The following is a 21,771-nucleotide window of genomic DNA, read 5'->3' as shown; positions in this document are numbered from 1 at the left end:
TTCTTTGACTGCTCACAAAAAAAGCATTGTTCGGAAGCTGCCCTTGCTAACACAAATGTGAATGCGCAGGCACGCGCAACCGAAGCACAGGAGAAGCCAGCGAGCTCGCGCTGAAAACGGAGCATCTAGTCCCAGCTTAGGGGTGACCCGAGTGTATACAATAACTTGTTTTTTTTTAGATCCCTCGATACTGCGGGGGCCTTCGCCCAGTGCGGTTGTCGAGATGGCGCTGTCTCACTCTGGGCATTAGTCAGCAGTCAGCAAGAGAAGTTGAGACTGCCAGTGTATTGCTGTCGCCCTCGATCCTCCACCGGGTGACGCGAAAGGTTGTTCCGCCATAGCGGACAATGTGGTTCGAGCTTAATCTTCATGACACACCCATTGCTTGCGACTTCATAACACACACATACGGGCTTGGTAGCACAGATTTTGGTATCGGGCCCGGTGTAGTCGATCTACTCAGCAAGGACTACCGCTCAGTATAGTCCTTCCTGAGCAGATCGACTGCACCGGCACCTTACCAGGGATGCTTCAGATTTAGGAGATGAGACGTGCCTCAGTCTTTCGCCCGGCCGAGAGGTGTCTCATCTTCACAAGTCGAGGCGGCTCCAGCCGGGCCGAGTGCAGCCCCAGCCTGATCAGGTAGGCATCAAATCGGGCCGGGCTCGGCTTGAGTGAAACTGAGGGTCAGCGGCTCCGGAGCGGGTACAGGGCGTCAAAAAGTAGGCCCGTGCAGTGCCCCAATCGTTACTATACACTCTCAGAAAAAAAGGGTGTATGGTTACACCCTTTGTCCCATACAGTACACTCCAAAACTTCAGTTGGACATACAGCGCACTGACGTCGATCTGACGGTACTAACTTTCTCGAGAGGCTTGGTGGCCGTGTGGTACAACTTATTAAAATAGCTAACGTACGTGTTACTGACTGCAAAAAAAAAAAAAAAAAATGATCGGAGTTTTTTTGGCCTTACTTTAAAACCTCAGAGTTTTCTTTCTGCGATCTTTGATACGTATTTTAGCTATTTGATAAGTTATATCGCACCATTATTAAGCCCCTCGTAAAAGTTGGGGCCGTCTGTTCTACTACAGTGCGTTGTACGTCGAACTGAAGTTATGGGGTGCATTATATTGGAGAAAGGAATGTAAGGTAACACATTTTCTTTAAAGTTTAGGCACAAAGGTGACTGCGCTTTAGGAGCCTCACGACGTCTCCGAAACTAGGTTTGAAAGATGTTTCGCCCTGGCCACTTCCTTTTTGGTGCATCGCGATTATTCTTGTGAGAATTTACATTCGTTTCGTTTTCTTCTTGTCAGCGAGGAGTGGTATTTGCCGGGGAACTGACGACGTCTTATTTTGTAGCCTAAGCTACACTGGCCGAGGTTGAGCAGTTTCGCGTGGCTCCTGGAGAGCCGTGCTGCGCATGCGCGAGGAGCAGTGACGTCACACGGCGAACAGCTGGCGCGCCGGAGCCGCCGCCGCCGCGCGCGCCTCGCCGGTCTGCGCATTCCAGAGGAGTGACGTCATAGCCGCGGCAGACGCATTGGCGCCGCCGCGTGCTCAGCTGTGCGCCTCCGTTGCGCAGTAGCCAAGTCTGACGCTGCACCGGAGCCGCTTGATAGCGCCTCTCATTTTGTGCGCATGCGCAGAGGTATCAGTGGGCGTATACATATAGCGGGGCGTTTGCCAGTGTGGTATAGCCATGGAGAAGGGGAGCGAAATTGCTGCTCAGCGGCGCAGAAGAGCGGAGAAGCTTAACTCATCGGATCCCGAAGTAGTTGTCTGGCAATTAGCGGTTGAGCTTAGGAAGAACGAACAGAAGAAGGATAAACGGGCTGCGGAGACACCGGAGCAAAGGGAGGAACGTCTAGCAAAGCGGCGTCGCCAGGAGGCTGAGCGACGTGCCCGACCGCTCACGCTACATATATCCTGGCATAGCCGAGCTAATCCACTGCAATTTTTTAACGGCACACGAATGAAGTAAACACCTAGTGAGGCTATGCTACAGGTGCCGACTATTAAAGCGCTTGTTTTCAGCCAAAACGTGCCCCTGTGGTCCATGCACCGCGTGAGGACTACAGTCCGGAGAGTGCCGTACCGCGTCCGCCGCTGCGCAACCACGTCCAAGTTCAGCGCATTCTGCCACTCTGCAGGTCGTGGATACGATGACGCAATGCGCTCATCTTCTAGGTTGCACAGCACTGGCTAAATTGCTAATCTACAGCGAGTGACTCGTCGCAACTTTGAAATGGCTAACCAACTGCACGCTGTTTAAATATCCACACAACCCCAATTATATAGGTGGTATTCGATCAACTCGGCGAAGAGATTAACTTCCCGTGCAGGGATCGCCACCCATCATCGCCAGATGGGGCGACTCTATCGCCCGACACACTGTTTACAAACAAGCTCGCCTCACGGGGTGTGGGCACTGCGCGTGCGCAGAAACCAAATTCGCCTGAGGCGGAGAATCTGCGCATGCGCAGTGCCGACAGCAGCGCCACCGCAGTGGCGTGACGTCAGTGAGTTGAGTTGTTCTATAGAGGGCTATAGATGGGCCGTTTCCGGTAAGGCATGTGTCAGGGTGGCGCCTTTTCGACTAATCGCTTCATGCCGACAGCGCTGGCTGCACGTTATGTGTGTTTTTACGCGTATCTCCTATTTTCGAGTTACTTTGAATGCAGTAGTTTCTACTAACTTTTTATGATCCCTTTGTAAACTGCAAAGACAAAAAAAAAAGGAAAAAAAAAACGATAGACTGGTTAACACGGCACGCCCCATTAAAGCACCATGTAGTCCGTTTGATGCGCATCAAACAAGGCAACTAAGGCTACTGAAATCGAGTTGATACAGCTTTTGATTCGCTCGCGATCTCGCGAACATATGACGCTAGTTCAAGCCACATGTTGGCACTGGCAGAAACGTTTAGAACATGCATGCCAACACGTTTGGTACACCAAGCTGCTGCAGCAGCTTGGGCCTTCGCACTGCACATACGAAGACGCTCTGCGCATGCTCATGTGAGACGTCCCAAGCTGCTCGGGTGACCCAAAGCGTTGGGGAACCCCTGTTCTAAAACTCCCCAGTAGCTTTGGCAGCGTTGTTGGCTACGTGCGAAACAAAAGTATGGAGAGCAGTCGCTCGTGCGGGCGCCACGACTGTTGCTAAGGCGCTGCAGTGGCGACCAGCATGGCGTTCTCCGGCGCCTCACACCTTGGTGGCGGCAAGCAAGGCGCAATCGGGCCGACTTTGAGACGAATCTGGCGCAGCGGCTCTTGATTTGGTTGCTTGTCTCGCTCCTTCCAGAATCCGCAATCGATTGGCCGGGCCGTCCAATGGGAGCGAGGTTGCTCGCGGTCGGCAACAGGCGGTCCTCTCGGCGCCAGTTGCCGGGCGCCGATGCGCCACATGCTCCCGCCGCTCCATCGTGTCCCTCGATTTAGAGTAGGCGCCCTCGTTTAGGCGAGTGACGGCCACCAACATGGATGACGGAGCACATTTGGGAAAGAACATGGCACCTTCCAGACCGTAGGAAATTTCCAATACTCTAGGGAAAACCTGGCTCCAAAGGTCGAAGACTAGGTAATTTGAGTATGAAAAATATTTTTGGAGTAAACCTTTTATAATACCTGCGTTTGCATTTAGGTTCCCTTTGTCTCTTGCAGCTATGTTTATGAAAAATTTCCACGATTAGGCAACACAAAGCTAAATTAGCAGGATTTTTTTTTTTAATTTAAACCTGCGCCGCAGCACCGAATTGCCAATACATCTAACTCTTCAATACAAGAAGCGCGCAGCCTTTGCATAGTTTCAATGTACCACAGCACGCTCGGATGATATGAATCACATTTTTTTTTTGGCACAGCACGGCGTCTTCTAGTTCATTTTGATACTATGGATATTTTCAGTACTTATACACCGCGGGTGAAAGGTGTTAAGTCAATTGTGTGCAGGCGTCGTACGGAATTTCCCGGAGGAAAGCTACTGCTCACGCAGAAACGCGATCTTCCAGTAGACAAAGATCGCAGCACGTTCAAGGCGGTCATTAAAGTAGTCGGTACTCGGCGTCGACTTGCTAGGGCCACGTCGTTAGGGCTAGCCTGGTTTCCTTGGCTCACCAACGCCGTCGGAGCCACCGTGGTTAGGGTTACCTGCCTGAGCGCGGGGCTTCGTTTGGCGACTCCTTTGGACGAGAGCGCGTCCCAGTGAGGTGCAGGAAGGAGCCATGTGTTCTCACAAAAGAGCGGGGCTGCAGGATCGTGTAGAAACTACACTACACTCAAATCGAACACGTGGCAGCTGGTTGACGCTTAGTATACGCTCTTTTTATGCAGAAGCTTCATAAACCAGATATAGATTCGGAAATTTTTAATTGGATTGGCGATTTTTTATTTCCAAGAAAACAGCCCGTGTTATTTAACGATGTACAGTCCTCTTTTATAAAAATAACACCCGGAGTCCCGCAGGGGTCAGTACTTGGCCCCCTTCCTGTTTCTAATATTTATTAATGATACTGTTGATAGCATCTCTTCATATATTCGATTATATATGTTGATGATTGCATTTTGTACAGCAATATGACTTGTAATTCTGATGTGTTTTTCTTCGAAGGATAACATTGATGCATGGTGCATCGAATGGCACATGCCTCGAAATGTGTCTAAAAATGTATTAGCGTCAGATTCACTATAGAAAAACTAACATTGTTCTTTCGTCCTTCAGTATTGGTGGTGTTTCACTTGAACAGGAATCGGATGTTAAATATTTGGGATTCATTTTTTTTTGTCTGATTCAAAATGGAATAAACATGTTGACTATATCACGGCGAAAGCTAGCCGGTCACTGGGATTTATTAAACGCAATTTTAGGATGGCTCTGCCCCATCTCTGAAGGAGACACTATAATTTTTCTCATGTACGGTCTGTCCTTGACTACGCCAGCAAGATTTGGGATCCGTTCAGGCACAACTTGGTAGATCAAGTTGAAATGATACAGAAACGTGCTGCAAGATTTGTTACGGGTAATTATGATTTCCGAGCTGGCATAACTACACTTAAATCGTTTCTAAATTGAATACCTCCGAGTTTAAGGCAGAAATTTCTCCGTCTCAAGGTTTTACATAAAGTGTTTTACAACGACAGCGCTATTTGTAGGTCCAAGTATATTTATGAGCCTGCCAACGTGTCAGAAAGGAGAGATCATTTAAATAAAAATTCATTAATTTCATTGCAGAATTGATGCTTTCAAATGTTCTTTTTTTTCCGCGGTCCATTGACGATTGGAACAACCGGCCAAGTGGCATTGTTGAAACAATGTTGTACGGAGCTGTTTTTTTTTTTTAAAGATTCAAGGATACGTCTAATTATCGCTGTGTATTACCTATTGTATTCTTGTTTTACTTTCTATATTGAGGGTATAATTTTTTGTCTGTCTCCCTCACTATATTGCCTCTTTAGGCGATGTACGTATTCAAATAAATGTGTGCGTGTGTAAAACGTTTAGTGAGAAAAAAAGAAAAAAGAAATGGTCGCACTCGCGCGTGACTTCTTTCACGGGACTTTCTCTCTAGAAAGCCTCCTTTCTAAATGTTCTGATGGAGGTCGCCCGACATCGTGTAGTCGAGCATTGTCCGTAAGATTCGGACTCGTCTTTCAGAGTTGCCAGCAGGTCTGATGCACTCCTCACAGGAGCTAGGAGTGTCTCGGCCCAGCTGGGTTCAAGCATCGCTCCTGTGTGTCGCGAGAGCCTCATATTCCAAAATCAGGTGGTAAAGTTTTGGGAGTGTGCCGTCTCCTTTGCATAGTTGACATCTTTGGTCGGGGGGTTCGTAATCAAGGTTCAGCTTTCTTTTCTTGATGGTCTCAAATTTTTGAGTCATGTATGGCGTTGTGGCGCCACCTGTACGAACTCGTCGTAATATCACCATTTCCTAGCGTTTGATTTTGAAATGGTTCGGCAGAATGGGATTTGGTTCGGGATTCCAGGATTCCTTTAGTCGGTGCTTTCATTATTTTTTGTGCATCCGCATAGCTCCAACCGGGCGTTGTTTCGGCAGTTTCACTGTTAGTCGATGAGGGCTCGGATTCTCTGGTGTCACATAAGGGGTGAGGACTGCTTGGCTCCTTCTCGGCCACGTCATGCGCCGCCTCTTTGCCGTAGATGCCCGTGTGTACCCGGATCCATCGAATGCAGACCTTTGTTTCGTGTGCACGGAATAGGTGCACGTGCAGAGCCGCGAGGAAAATACGTTTGATAATTCTGCACGTCGTGGCTCCGTGTCCTTTGCATTCTCGGATGACGTACTGCGAGTCCGTAAATATGTATAGTTGATGTGCGTCGTGCTGTTTTTGTGTCGCCTCCAGGCGTTTTTAGATGGCTCTCTATCGCGCAAAGCGCTGCCTTGGCTTCGGCGAGTTCGGGAGAATTAGGATCGGATTCTTGTGGTTGGGTTGTGGTCAATATCGATGTCCCCATTGGGTTGCCTTTAGAACTGAAGATGGCGGCGCCTGTCTTGGCAGTCTCTGGGCCGGCGATTTTCATCGCCGGGTCTGTGTACGCGACCGTGATGGACGGGCCCGCCAGACACGTTCGGACTTTGACTGTGTGGTTTCTGGCGTAGTGTTTCCTTCTTTTAGCGTGTTTCTGTGCGTCCATGTTGCGCGGGATTGGCTGGGACTATGTGAGGTCGATGAGGTCCCTTAAGGGTGCGAGTGGTGGGATGCCTCCTGCGTCATTCTGGCCCTCTGGGTTGAGACGGTTGGCTATATTTCTGCGGTGTTCCGTGTGTTGCAGTCAGGCGTTGTGTTTGGCGACTTGTTTCTCGAGGTCTACACTGCAATCGGTGAGCGGTACGCATTGCTTAATTGTTTCGACGATGGCAAACCTTGGCAGTTCAAGTATAGCTCTCCGTGCATCGTTGTATAACGATCAAGCCTTTCCTTGTGTCGGTACGTGAGCTTGTAGAACCGAACACCGTACATTATCTAGAATACGTGGACGGATTTGTACGAGCGCGTTTGCGGTTTTCTCTCCCGCCCCACCCATTCTGTGGGTTATGCGCCGGATAAGTTGCAGGCCTTGTTTCCACCTTCATGTGATGGTGTTTAGCCAATTGTTTACCACTTGCTTGCCGTTTCCAGGGTGCACGTCAAGTAGCTTGAAGTCCGCTCCCTTGTCAATCCGTTTTCCATCAAATGCAAGGTCTAGGTCAATGCTGTGATAATCGTTCCCGAAAATTGTGCATTTCGTTTTTTCTGGTGACGGCGCTAGTCCGACCTTCTTCAGGTAGTCGCAGATGGTGTCAAATCACTTCTGTACTGTCTGTTTTTGTTCCGTTGGTTCTCCTGTGTTTGGCCATACGGTAATGTCTTCCGCACATATTGTTGCCTTCAGCTGGTATCTCCTATAACTTCCACAGTATAGCGTGGCCATTACGATGTTAAATAGCGTTGGCGATAATGCCGCTCCTTGCGGGACACCTGTATACCGTTGGGTTTTGCATGTCTTTCTTCGTCGTTCATGCCTACCTTAATTGGGAATCGCCAGTTGTGCAAAAAACGATTTCACGTATTTTGCGGTTTGCCTCATATGCCTTGGTTCCTCATCGCGTCGATCACCGCCCGTGTGGAACCGTGTCGAAAGCCTTTCGTACGTCCAACTTCACAAGGACTCTCATTTGTTTGCGGCGCGGGTGGTAGTCGGTGACACCTTTGTGCATGAGCGCTAGACTGTTGTGTTGAGTGAAAAATCCCTTTAGTCTCGGCAAGACTAGCATGCGTGCTAGCACTAGCCGTTCCACGAGCTTGCCCATTATAGACGTAAGTGAGATAGCTCTTACGTTCCTTGGGTCCGTCAATGGCTTGCCCGCTTTCGGAATGGGTGAGACACAGGAAATTTTCCATTCGCCCCAGGCGTCTTCTCGGACGATCTATTCAAGTCGGTCGATCGTGTCTGGTGAGGCTTAAGCCAGATCAAGTACTGTGTTTTGTTGTCTGGCGCGGATCCCGTAGCGTACGGGAAATCTCATGTTGTTGACGAGTGTCATATCCGCTTGCTCTTGCGCGTCGTGTAGCTCGGTACCCCTCGTCGAGGTGTTCTTTGAGCCCCATGCCGCGTGCATCGCGTTAAAATCTCCGCAGAAGAACGTGTAGCCCTTCCGGGTACGTCTTCCTGAGGCCCCTTATCCAGTTAAAGTCAGTCGAACTACGGTGTCCCGTGACGGGTCTGTAGTATGCCGAGACGAGCAGGAGTCTTTTATTGTCACTGCCTCCAAGTTTGATGCGGACTGCAACCACCTCGTGCTGCGCCACTGTTTGGTGTCAATTTGCACATGTCGAATTTTATCTCTTGACGTAGACGCCAGCCTGTGTAGTCTCAGAAGAGTACACATGAAGCGCCGTGGTACGCTGCTGGTCGGCGAAACCAGTGGCCAAAGAAGGTAACTTTGGGAACTGCGCTTGGACGCAAGGAATGCGAAACTTGTACGTAAGATCTGGCAAACCGACCTTCACTGCATGGTCGGTATGCACCTTTTCAGCGTTTAATCACCCAGGCAAAACGTGCCCGTCCCCCAGCTTGCGGCCGCACGCCCGGCGTACAGTATTTTGCGGAGCTACAGTACGTACTCGGAACGAAATCCGTAGACCAGTAGACAATGACGACAGCGGGCAAGACGCAGGTTTTGGAATGGTCTATATAGGTCGGTCATCTTCATCAAAAGCCTACACCGTCACGCCAGTCGTTGCAGCAAAGAAGTACGCTACCTGTAATTGCTTTCGAGACCGGTTATAACGAAGTCAACGTGAATCGGAAATCACTTCGCTATATCCACTGTTTTATTATAACCGAATTCGGTTATAACGAAGTGCAAAAGGGAATGGGAAATCGTGATCGCTTCGCTGTAGCCGCTATTTCGTTATAACCGACTTCGTTATAACCGGTCTCGAGAGTAGCACAAAGAGCGACTTTTATTTAGGTATTTTGCTTAAAGGAGCTGTGCAACAATCTCGCTGCTGTGCTTAAATAATTTAGGAGTTGGTATCTCTACCTCACTGAAGTAAAGAACAAAAAACCGCTTTTGCCTACATGACCTAGTTTGTATTTTAAAAATTGACAAAGGTTGAGGTTTTCGACACCTCTCAACCCCTTCACCATCTTCCTAGCCACGTGCTCTGTGACGTGAAAGGAGGACGCGCGACGTTCCGGTGAAGCTCCCTTCCCATACATGGCTTGCACATGACGTCATTTCCGATGACCTCCAGAGGAAAGGGGAAGAAGCAGCTCCCCTCTTATCAGGAGTCTCCTTTGTGCCTCCCGGATTTGCACAGGCGTCGGTAATCTCCTCCCAGAAATTTATAGAAGGTGAACCTGCCACTCAAATTTTTTTCAAAAGCAGCTTCCCTCTTCTCCTTTTACATGGTGTTCAAAAGTATGTGATATGACGTCAGTGCAAGGAGCCTATAGTAGATTACAAGTTAAGAAGGTAGCGGCAAATGCCCCTCAAGGGGAATCATATATCCCTCCGCCACCTCCACATCCAATAGTGTCCCATCGTTTCCGCGGCGTCGCGGCAAACGCGCGAGGAGGGTCTTGCCTTTCTGTACATATTTGCTTTATCTTTCGACTTTGACTTAGCCTTGTGGATGCCACGAGAAGGAGATTAGAGTTTTCCCACTCCGATGGAAACAAATACGACTTTCGGGGACTAGCTTCCCCCTCCGATGGATGCAAAGGCTGCTTTCAGGGGCTCGGTTCCCCCTCCAATGAATACAAATGTCGCTTTTTTTAAAAAGTGTGGGTCGAAGACAAGTTGGCACCACTCTGTGGCCATTATCTATCCATCGAAGCGGAACAAGGAGCGTTTCCTGTGAACTCTTCTTTCGACTGCGGAGGGATTTGAAACGGGCGCATCACGCTTGTGGGAGGAGCTTCTCCTACACGGTAAAAACGTTCCGTAAAAAAACGTAGGACTTCTCATTAAAAGCTACGGAGAAGCATCCGTAATCTGAAATACGGTTGACTTGTCCGTAAATCTAAAGTTACGATTCTGTAAACAACAACAAAAGTTGTTCGCAACAAGCTGAAAATTGTCTTATTAGGTTTAGACTAATAGACAACGGTTCTCACTCTTTAAAATACCATTTATTACACTGTTAAACAACTTATAATAAAGGTTCTGAAACGAGGTGGCGCTAGTTACCGCTTAGTCGAAAAGGCTCGAGGTGAGCTTTTTGTCTAGTACAATCACACTACCGCTATCTCTTCATCTACCCATCTCCGCTCGCTTGTTTTCCTTGTTTTGCTACCGCGCTTGTTTTGTCGAGGGGTAAAGGCGCTTGGTAATTTTTGCGGTTGCGACTGTTCTACGTTAAACTACCTTGTTGTTATCAAAACGGTGAGTTTGTTCTGCTCTTTTTATTAACATTGATTGGGGACTGTCATATATGCGTTCGTATTTTTGACACTTATTTCCTCGAAAGGAACGAAATCACGGATTTGCGTCGCTTTAAACTTTCGGGTTCAATGACGGTCGCCGCTATCTCAGTTCGTGTTTGACGTTCTTCTCAGAATTGAAAGCTCATGTCCGGTACTCGTTTGAACCTTGTGTCATGTCGCGAGCTCGCTGGTACGCGCGGTTCGTCGTTCGTAGCGATTGGGAGGCTGTTCGCGCGTGCTGGCTGGCAGGAGTGTTGCAGTAAAGCACATGACAACGCATTGTCTGAGTGCGTGAGTGTGCTTTACGAGTTTCGCAACGTTGTTCGCGCGGCCTGTAGCCTGCTCTTTTCGCCGGGGGGTCCCTATTGTTTCGTCGAAATTCGTTTCGCGGAAGTACGTTTCGTGGACAACTTTTCATGGACACGTTTCGTCGACACGAACGTTTCATCGGCACTCGTTACGCGAATTTCACGCTGCAGGGTCGTTTCGCCACGCGTGTATCAGTGAAGTGCGCGTTAACCCACACTCCCGCTTGCGTTCACACCACTTCGCGGTGACAGCCTGCGGCTGCACATTACAAAAATGTTGACCCACCTAACCGACCCGTACAAGTCGCTTCGCGGCGACAGTCTCGTGCAGGTTATTAACCCCCCCCCCCCCCCCCCCCCAAAAAAAAAAAAAAAAAAAAAAGAAATAATTTGAGGTGTTGATGAAACGATCTGTCGAGGAAACGTCGTTCGATGAACTGATTCCTACCGGTGTATCACCACTGCGTGATGCGCGTTCACTAGTTAGCCATCACAATGCAGCTGATGAATTTCTCATTTCACAGAATGCATCTGTGTCACCGTACGCTGATTCCCCCCAACCACATGGTCTAAGACCGTCGTATTGATATTAATTTTTATGCTCATAATATTCTATGTGTATATTAAAGCAATATATGTCCACTCATTACTTGCATGGCGCCACTCAGGAGGGCACGTGATACCACTGTTCCACGGACTGTAAAATTGTATGCATTAATCTTGGCTCTGCAGTCAGACTGTTTGTAAAGAGCTTAGCCACCGTTCCTGCAGATTCAAATCGTCTGAGATGCAAGCTCGTATTTTTTTCAGGAGGCGTCATCAATAACAATTGCACGCCTCCTTGTCACTGAGCGTCAGCCAATGTTTAAAGAGCCTATGCCATTCTTGAAGGCGGTATGCGTCTTGTTTGGAGCTTTTTGCGTGTTAAATTTACCTATCTAAAGGAAGCTTTGGCCAGTCTCGAGTTTATTCAACGGGGAGAGAATCTTAAAATGTGTCAAGTCCACAGGATATGTCATAGAATGACATAATCTATATCACCCTTTCATTTATCGTGCCGTAATGCCCTTTTTCACAACTCGCACAAACATTTGAGCTGTATTAATTTTACAAAGAATTACGCTGATGCATTTTTATAATGAATTGATAACATGTGAACACTGGTTGTCATTAGGCTGTAACTTTCAAGGCTGGGAAACATGGTTATCTTGTATAAACCAGCACGCAGCACTGACGTCTTGCAGCTGCGGCGGCGCTGTCGATGGCACTGCGCATGCGCGCACACTTCATTTCACGCTAATTTGGTTTCTGCGCATGCGCAGTGCCCACACCTGGTGTGGGCAAACGCGGGCTTGTGTATAAACAGCGTGTCGGTGTATAGAATGTGTATTTGTTCAGCAGTCTTTCAGGTTTAACATGATCCAACACTACCATAGTCTGACCTGATAATAGAAAAAAAAATGGCTTTACCTTCACCAGGCTGAGTATTCATGAAGCAAGCATGGCATTAATGTTAGATGATGCAATATATCCTCTTAGACTAATCTTCCAAATCAACCTGGAGAAGGGGTTGAAGAAAATGGGAGCAGTGAAGAGAACGATGGCCCATCGCAAGATTTTAGCGCTGCTGAAGGGCTTCAAATGAGTCTCCACAGAAATCCCTTGAATCTGTATGTTTTTTTATGGTAAGTGCAAATTTGAATTCCTGCACGTCTAGCGTGTCTCTGAGAGGGAGATAACTCTAATGTGGCTGACGCCAACCTTTTAAGAAGTGTAAGGAAGGGCTTTGGGAATATTCAAAACTTCCAAATATCGAAGCGAATGATGTCATATTTTGTTTATACTTTCATTGAATATGACGGTTCTGCAGCTGTACCAATTTTCAATCTGAGAATGCTCCAGGACACACCATCTTAAACAAGCAACTGAAACGACTCGCAAAAGCCCACACAGAAGTCTGGAAACTATGCAAATAAAACTTACTATTTCCACTCGTTCATTTAAAACTGGAAGTCATCCTATAATTGTAAACAAAGATGTTTGATTTATAAAATTCTTGAGCCCCCAGAGCAAATGCATGATTTGCTGCGATACGCTGCTGTGAACCGGTGGTGCATGCATGCAGTGCGAGTGCTACAATGTCAAGGCAGATGTGGCTGACATGATATGGTATTCATATCCTGTGTTATCAGGAGTCTGCATCTGTTTAATTACAGCAACCAGCATCCTGCCATTTTGCAGCTTATCTCCTTGCAACTTTTTTGCCCCTTGCTCTCGCACAAAATAATTATTCGTTCAATATTTAAATGTATTATTATTAAATAGTAACTTTTAAGCTTCGAAGTAAGTGAAGCTGCGTGGTTTTTCTTTTTGTTTTATACAGTTTTTTCAAAGCACAAGTCGGCCGGTTTGGCAGCCACCTGCAGCTATGCTTGTACTGCTTGACTACTTATCATGTCCAGTGCCAACTGCTATTTAAGCTGCTCTAACTTGATTGAATTGATAGTCGAACAATCTTGTGTCTTGTTTTTCAGAAAATACGGTTTGCACCTCAAGACATCGAGCAATGTTTGATGATTTAACCATTTGAACAAGTTGAATTACGGAGTCAACTTCGCTTTTGTTTTTCTATAGTAAGTCACAAATCTGAGCTTTTACAGATTGAGCATGTCCCTGGGAGGGAGGCAACGCTGATGTAGCTGATGTCACTTTTTCGACAACTGTTGTAGCAATATCAGCCGCTTCTAACATGGTGCCACTAAAACCCCAGTTTGAGTATGTATCAAGCTTTTTTCTATTCCATATTTTAGCAGGTTATGAGTTAACTTCAAAATGGAACTACATGGTTCATTTTTGCTTTGTAGAGGGTTTTTCAGGGCACAAGTTGGCTGATCTCTGGCAGCCTCCTGCAGCCATGCTTGCACTGCAGTGTTACTTTGCATGTCTAGTGCCAGCTGTGATTTAAGCTACTCTTACTTGCCTAAACTAGCATTCTGACAGTCTTGTGTGTCTTGTTTTTCAGAAAAAATAGGTAGCAGCTCGAAACGTCGATAAATGTTTGGTGATTTAACCATTTCAACAAGTCGAGTTACAGAGTCAACCTCGCTTGTGTTTTTTATGGTAAGTCACAAGTCTGATTTCTTACATATTGAGCATGTCCCTGAGAGGGAGGCAACGCTGATGTAGCTGATGTCACTTTTTCAACAACTGTTGTAGCAATATCAGCCACATCTAACATGGTGCCACTAAAGCCCCAGTTGGAGCATGTATCCAGCCTTTTTCTAATGCATATTTTAGCAGGTTATGAGTTAACTTCGCAATGGAAAAGCATGGTTCATTCTTGTTTTGTAGAGGTTTTTCAGGGCACAAGTTGGCTGATCTCTGGCAGCCTCCCCATACTTGCACTGCAGGGTTACTTTGCATGTCCAGTACCAACTGCGATTTAAGCTACTCTCGCGTGCTTAAACTGGTATTCTGACAGTCTTGTGTATGTCTTGTTTTTCAGAAGATACGGTTAGCATCTCGAAATGTCGAGCAACGTTTGATGATTTAACCATTTGAACAACTCTAGTTACGGAGTCAACTTCGCTGGTGTATTTTCATGGTAAGTAAAAGGTCTGAGTTATTACAGATCGAACAGGACTCTGAGAGGGAGACAACGCTGATCTAGCTCGTGTCACTTTTCCGACAAGTTATGTAGTAGTGTCCATCACATGTAACATTGTTTTGGCCCCAACTGGTGTTACTATGCACTATAGCTAGATTCAAACCTAATATGCTAAATTCATTTGAATCTAGTTACTATAGCTAAATTCAAGCCTACTAGGTCACCTGCTGCTGGCTTTTTGTAGCCAATGATTTGCCACGTTTGATTCGCAGGTAGTATTAAGTAGTGACACGTTGCAAGTAACATATTAATGTAACAATTGTTTTCTTGTTTGTGGGAAGTAACTTCTGTAACTTCTCGCTAAGTTTGTTGGAAGTAACTTCTGTATCACATTATTCTTTTCTGGATAAAAAGAAAGTAGCAATGTTCTTTTGTAGTTAATTTTCTAATCTTTCTAATTACAGTTACATTGAGGAGCATAATCTGATGCATACCTTATATCTAGATTGTCATGGATAGACAACGACCAAAAAGATAACGCATTTTGGATTATGATTACAGAGAAAACACTGACTACAGATAAACGAGGAGAATTTTCTTTTTCAACTCCCTCCAAAAGTTGTGCGTACTGTGAGGCGCAGTGGTGGAGAAAGATAACCTCAGCGGCAATGGCTTTGTGTATCATTAAGGTCTTAACCAGGAACAAATCCTTGTGTGTGCAAGCCATTCCACCGAGTGTGCCAGTTGAAAGCTTGTTCAGCGATGGAAATAGATGCGCTTGCCTTCAGTAAAGTAAAGATTTTGGATGAAAATTTACAAAAGCAACCGCTGCTTTAACATAAGATGTAATAACACGGATACAGGCACTTTGTGCAATAAACCTGAGCATAGACGGTTCCTACTTTTCCTTGTTTATTTCTTTAATAAAAAAGTCAGGTAAAATAATGGAATTACCTCTTAAGAATAACTGTTATAGGTTACCTTTTTCTTAACTAGCTTAATTAGGTAGTTTTTGTATATAAAGTATCTTGACCAAGGTGACAAATATTGCAAGGGCCCTCTAAATGCATATTTTTTGCTTAGTTTATGTGGATGCATACAAGGTCTTGCTGCAAGAAGATTCTAAATCTGCTTTCTTGTATATTCTAACACATTATAATGTAACCTTTAACTAAAGGGAACTGCATGGTTCTTTAGTCTTGTTTGTAGGAATTTCTTAGAGCACAGGTCCGCTGATTTCTGGCAGTCTCCTGTGGCCATTGCACTGCGAGATTACCTTTCATGCTTATAGCCAGCTACAATTTAAGCAACTCTCATTTGTATAGATTGTCATTCGTGTTTGTCTTTTTTTTTCAGGAACTACATTTGAAACTGTACAACGTGGAGCAGTTTTTGACGATTGAGAACTTTGAAAAAGTCAGTTTGTGGAGTTGGCTGCACATGTTTTTTGCTGGCAAGTAAATATTTCAGTTTTTAAAATCTAGCATGTCTGAGATAAAAGCAAACCTGATGTGACTGACAGCACCCTTCTGAAAACTGTTTGGACAATATTGGTCACATCTAACCAGGGTTTTTCCCACGGTGGGTGGCAGTGGCTTCGCTGCCAACTAGTCCTGCTAGCCACCCAATTCCTTGAAAAATGTCTTGTGGCCTGCATGTTTTGGCTTGGAAATCCACAGTGCTCGCCAGATTTCTGTGCCATGACATGCAGGTACAGGTCCCCACAATCCAAATTAATGCGACTTGGTTGAGGTGCTAGGAGAAGAAAGCTGCAGCTGCTGCCTCTGTCCCCCTCCCCTCCACAGTCGCAGTCGGATGTCTATTTGTCTACAATTTATGAAGAAAAATCTGCGTCTAACATTTATTTTATCCTAAAATGTACAGCTTCACTAGATCAAAGGCCACATTAATTATTAAGGCCTTCCACAAGATTGGCTTTTTCCTCTTTATCTGTGCAGACCCGATTATAGTCTCTGTAAATTAATTTTAAGCGGTTGGCTTCTCTTTTATTTATTTCTAGTAGATATAAAATAACTGATGTAATGAAAGTTTCATGGTACTTTTTTTTTAATGGGTTGCTTGTTTCAGCTTGTCCTGTTTTCAATTTAAATGCGACAGCATTTGTGGGTGAACCTTTTATCACTTTTTATTGGTCAGTTGGTGTGTTGGATGGTTCATGTGACCGATTTGACTCTAGCACAGGCAACGGCACAGGCACTTGAGGACAGCTTGGTTTGTATGAGCACTCATGCAGAGAGAACACTTTTTAAAATCGTGCATCTGACCCTATGCCTTTGCCAGCTCCAAAACCAACTTGTGAATTGGAGTACCTATATGGCATGCAGGTACACCAAACTGTATCGTTCGCACACATCAGAACAATCTCTTAGAGAAAATTATAAAGAAGAATCTCCCTTTCAACGGGCAACAAAAAAAAAATGCGCAGTCAGAATGCGCTGACGAAGTGGCCAAGTGAGCTCCTTGAGTGGTAGGCACTTGGGTAAAAAAATGGCTAGATCACATTTGGGGGGTAATCAGGTGCACAAAGTGTGGAGCTTGCAAACAGACATGTATGCCATATAAAAATACTCTGTTAATTTTTAACTCGCTCGACTCAAAAGCGTGTGCACAGGTGTGCTCAAACGTGGATAGGATGGAGCTCCCAAATTGTGAGATTGGCAGGGGTGGAACAGCTGCGCCATTTTGCGCCAGACGCATGTGTCTGCGCCATCCTGCGCCGCAGTTAATACCTCGTGCCATTATGCGCCAAATGGCAAAACGTGCGCCAAAAGCTTTTTTATTTTGTCTTGGTTTCGGTTTTATTGACTTGATTGGCCACAATGAGCGCGTTTAGCCTGACCGGCCTTGTAATCCTTTGTTCTGTTTATTCTCCCTGTGTATCCCGAGTAGGAAGCGCGCGAAAAAAACTCGGGATTCTAAGCTCTACACCACCTCCTGCGACTGGATTGTTATTCTTTAACCATAAGCGGTTAAGCAAGTCGGCTGAGCTGACGTCGAGCCGTTAAGCATCAGATTGCCTGAGGCTCTGCGGCCCGGGATCCGGACGTCAGCCAGTTGAAAACAAATGAGCAAAATATTCCTTTTAGTACTTCATTGTTAGAAGTTGGAACTGCATTCCCGCAAGATAAATTGTGATTTGATAGAACTGAAACACTGTCCGATCCGAAACCTTGCCGGCCAGCAGCTCTTACGCGAGTGGTAAATCTGCTCGGCATACATTAACCTTGCTCCTGCTTATCGCTTCAAATACGATAACTTCGTTAATCGTAGTCTGCTGCTTCGATATCGAGTTGCACAATAGGTTAAAGTCAAAATTTGTTGCCCTATTCCTCCATGCAACTCCACGTCCGTTGCTTATGCACGTCACGTGGTTCGCACATATAATTACTGTGTCGAGCACGTGTGGGTTGTGCGATAAGCAGTGCTGGTTTGCATTTTGAGCAACTGAAATCCATTCATAAAATGTCAAGGATACTATCTTCAGAAACATAGGGTACTTGCTTTTTGATTCTCATTCACCGCTCATTCACACTGGAAGCGGATCCGCGTTCGCAAAGCGGTTGCGAACGCGGTTGTATAAAGATCCAGTACATTTGCACATGCACTCGATGACATCAAGTGCGCATGCAATTGTACTGGATCTTTATACAACCGCGTTCGCAGCCGCTTTGCGAACGCGGATCCGCTTCCAGTGTGAATGAGCGGTAAGGCTCACAAAGTTTCAAGTTTTCGCATCTATTATGCTGTTATCCCATCTACCTAGGTCCCTAACCACTCATGTTCATCTGTGCTGCTAAGCACGATTGATATTGCTCCCGTGCTTGTCTAAGACACAAGCTGAAGTGCAATGAAAACTGATCTGAGCTGCTCCTAGCCTGCTCCACAGCATAGTTTTAGCTGCTCCCAACCTGCTCCAAAACAGCTGTTTCAGCTGCTCCCGTGGCTACTCCCAAGTACATTTCATGAGTTCCACCCCTGGATTGGGTACTGGGGAGGAAGCTACTGCTTAGTCCCCAGTTTCTGATAGCAGTTTTAGTACAAATGCACTCTCTCACCCCCTCAGTTCTGTGAAAACTTTCAGGGATATCTAAAGAGAAAATAAAGTTTTTAATGCTCGTGCTCTCTAAGCACTCGAGGCTGACCACCTGATTCGACGACGCGAAAGAGTGCAAGTAGCCCTTCGTTCTAATAGGAGATTTTAAGTGGCTGCCCAAACTTAGAAAACTCTAGGATATGAGCTTAGCCAGTTTTACATAGACTCTTCTGCAACATCTCATGAACCTTAGAAATAAAGCATTACTCAAACTGGATCGAGTTTTCCGGTTGGTTCATCAGTTCTCAAGAAATGTTTCACATTATAAAGCAAATCACTATTGTAATTCCGGCATTGCATTTTTTCACAGTTTCGAACGAATCTAAGCTTGAATGAAGTGTATCGGTTTTGACTAAGGAACAGGAGAACAAGACCCTCAAGTCAAACATAGGTTTTAGATATCGGATCACAGGATGAATAATTAGGGGCTATGTCCATTTGACTTTTGTATAAGATGCATGACTAATAATTAAATGCGCTGAGGGGGGCTGTGTCTTATGCACAAAGCTCAATATGCACATGTTGATTTGATACAGATATTTAATTATTTTTTCTTTGTTTTCTCTTCTTTAGCACATCACGTTACATGCCACATCTGAAAACAAAGGCAAAACACCACGGGGCTCCACTTTGGCTTCTCAAGGACCGAAATAAAGTGTTCGAAGGTACTTTTCTTATTTTCTGATCAATTATTCAGGTGACATTGCATGATTGTTGCAAGCAGCATAGGAAAGAATACTCAATATTCTTTCAAAGAGATCCTTTTCCAATTCAAAATTCTGTAACCTTTTTTTTTTATAGAAAACCTGTTGGTCTCAGCGTCATAATGAACATTACTCTATGTATAGAGCAGTATCACTAAGGGACTGGCTGTAAAACGAACTGGAGAAATTTGCTCCTACAAGCATTGAGCTCATATTCTTACCAAAGGTCTATCTTAGCAGTGAACACAATTGTGACATGTCAAGGCACAGCTCCGTCTCTGTGGAATGTGAAAACAGCATTCTCTATATTTTCAAGCATGAGTGCCGACGCAGATGACAGAGTGACGTTTGGTGTTGTCGAGAAGGTGCTTTATATCGCTGTTTGAAATTGCAATGATCGCAGTGGCCGATCAGACTGCAGTTAATGTTTTGTAATCCCACTGCCTTCTATAATTCTGCATGTTGATCTGAATGCCAGAACTTGCAGAAGAAAACACAACTGACATTGAGGAAACTTGCTGCAGATGCATTGCTCAGCTGTATTGCCTGCTTTCCACAACAGGTGGCGGCACTTCTCGACAAGAGCACTCAACACGATTCAGTTGTATACATCGGTGCCCATTGTCAAAAATTTTAATAATATAGTTCTATTTTTCACAGACTGGAGTTGCACCTTAAAAGTTTTCATGGGAATCTGTGTCACAAAAAGAAAACCGTTGATAATAAGTTCAGTTTGCTAAATGAAGGCATTGATTCATCCAGCTCGTTTTGCAGCCCACCTTTCAATTGACACCGCCCTATGTGGAGAGCAAGTCGTCTGTTTCTTGCGTAGACATTACGGTGACGTCAGAAAGGTGACGAGCTCTCATTGGCTTTGAGCGGAAGATATAGTGGGTAGACCACAATGCTAGACACCATGAGGTCTACCCACTATTTTTTTTTGTTCAATCGGTCAATAAGAGCTCGGCCTTCTGACATCACTGCAACCCCTGTGCAAGAAGCAGACAAACTTACGCTCTGCATAGGATTACGGATACTCAAAAGTGCTTTCCGTCATATAATTTACGGAAAGCCTACTCTGAGTGCCCTTTTACGGACAACTTTTAAACACTTTTACGGATACTAGAGCGATTTCCGTAATAGGTTTTACGGAATGCATATTCCAGTCCGTTGTTTTACGGACAGCTCTTGAATAGCGTTACGGATAGTAGAGCACTTGCCGTAATCTGTTTTGCGGAACGTCCTTTAATTTGCGGATTGTGTATGCGTTTAAAAGGATTTTTCCGTTATTAGGATTACGGATGACCTTTCCGGCAGCATAGGTGCCAGAGAATTTCTCCGTAAAAGAGGGCAAATTTTTTTACAGTGTACCTTCATGGCTTGTCAGTGAGCAACGAGAACTCATCCGCGCGCTGCCGCTTGACCCCGTGCTTGCGCAGCGCGATCAACATGGCGAAAGGAGGAAAGTGCCAGCCCGCTCGTATCCGGGTCCGGCCATCTCCGTCTGACTCTGCCCCCGCCCCCTTCCGGCTTCTGGCGGCTGCTCGCGGTAGCAGATAGAGCTGACGGTTTTGTTGACCTCGGATAGATGGCGCCACTAAAACTCCGTGTAATAAAAGTGTTGTCGATGATATTAGGTTTTTGACGCATTTATGTAGGAACGACAACATTTATAGAAAAATTACCTTTTATCGAGCAGGTATTTGCACAACTTACTATCTTCATACTAGTCCCCCTTTGACATCACGCCGCGTGCTTCTCAAGGCCACCGCTCGCAGCTGCAGGTCGGGAAATATTCCAATTTTTGCCTCGCGATTACACAGCGGAATCGCAAAATTTCGAAGAAATGAGATGTGTTTTCTTTCCCTTGTGACAAGATAAACAATGTCAAAAGTAGAAGTTGCAAATTTTTTCAACGTTAAAATCGTTCCACAGCTCCTTTAACTCACTCTACTAATATATACGCAGTCATTTTAATGCGATAGCCTTTCTAAGCTATTACTTAAGGTTTTCTGCTATGTATATTCTGGCCTCCTAATGCGCAGTAAGTGGGTGTGGTTGACCATTTCAGCTCCCTTTGCTTGCACACCATTGCGCCACGCATGTGCGGTGAATACGCGCGGCGCAATGGGCACTCCTTCACATTCGCACACTCTTCGAAGGACCAGACGACCTTGACGTCGTCCTCGACGTCGTCCTAGAGGTCGTCCCCTAGAGCGTCGTCCTGGGCTCGTCCTTGAGGTTGTCCCAGAGGTCGTCGTAGAGGCCTTCCTTGAGATCACCGTCGTCCGAAAGGTTGACGACGTAGACATCGTCCTCAAGGACGTCGTTAAGAAGGCCGTCCAGGACGACCTCAAGGAAGACCTCTAGGGTGATCTCAAGGACGACAAGGATTTAACATCGTCCAAGAGGACGACGCAAAATTTAGCGGGGAGTTTCCCCGCTAAATTTAGCGGAAAAATTGACGTGACGACCTACGCACCAATTCAGGTTCCCCCCTAAATTTGGCGGTGTGCAACAATTCATAGATAATCACCCCTGTGGTTTCTACAAATTTGCCTCAAGCATCAATTATCTGCACTGTAATTACTTTTTTATATTATA

General features: G+C 45.8%; 1 long non-coding RNA gene across 1 annotated transcript; it reads left to right on the top strand.

The window, feature by feature from the left end:
* The first annotated feature begins 13,326 nt into the window (after positions 1-13,326).
* On the top strand, positions 13,327-14,298 carry LOC120837477. Its single transcript, XR_006078509.1, has 3 exons — positions 13,327-13,375; positions 13,765-13,862; positions 14,248-14,298. It is a non-coding gene; the product is annotated as an uncharacterized LOC120837477 (long non-coding RNA).
* Positions 14,299-21,771: the final 7,473 nt, after the last annotated feature.

The sequence above is a fragment of the Ixodes scapularis genome, unplaced genomic scaffold, assembly GCF_016920785.2.
Source record: "Ixodes scapularis isolate PalLabHiFi unplaced genomic scaffold, ASM1692078v2 PGA_scaffold0__279_contigs__length_252992795, whole genome shotgun sequence".
In the NCBI taxonomy this organism is placed as follows: domain Eukaryota; kingdom Metazoa; phylum Arthropoda; class Arachnida; order Ixodida; family Ixodidae; genus Ixodes; species Ixodes scapularis.
Note: the sequence above shows the minus strand (reverse complement) of the source record. Positions and strands in the feature narration are given on the sequence as shown.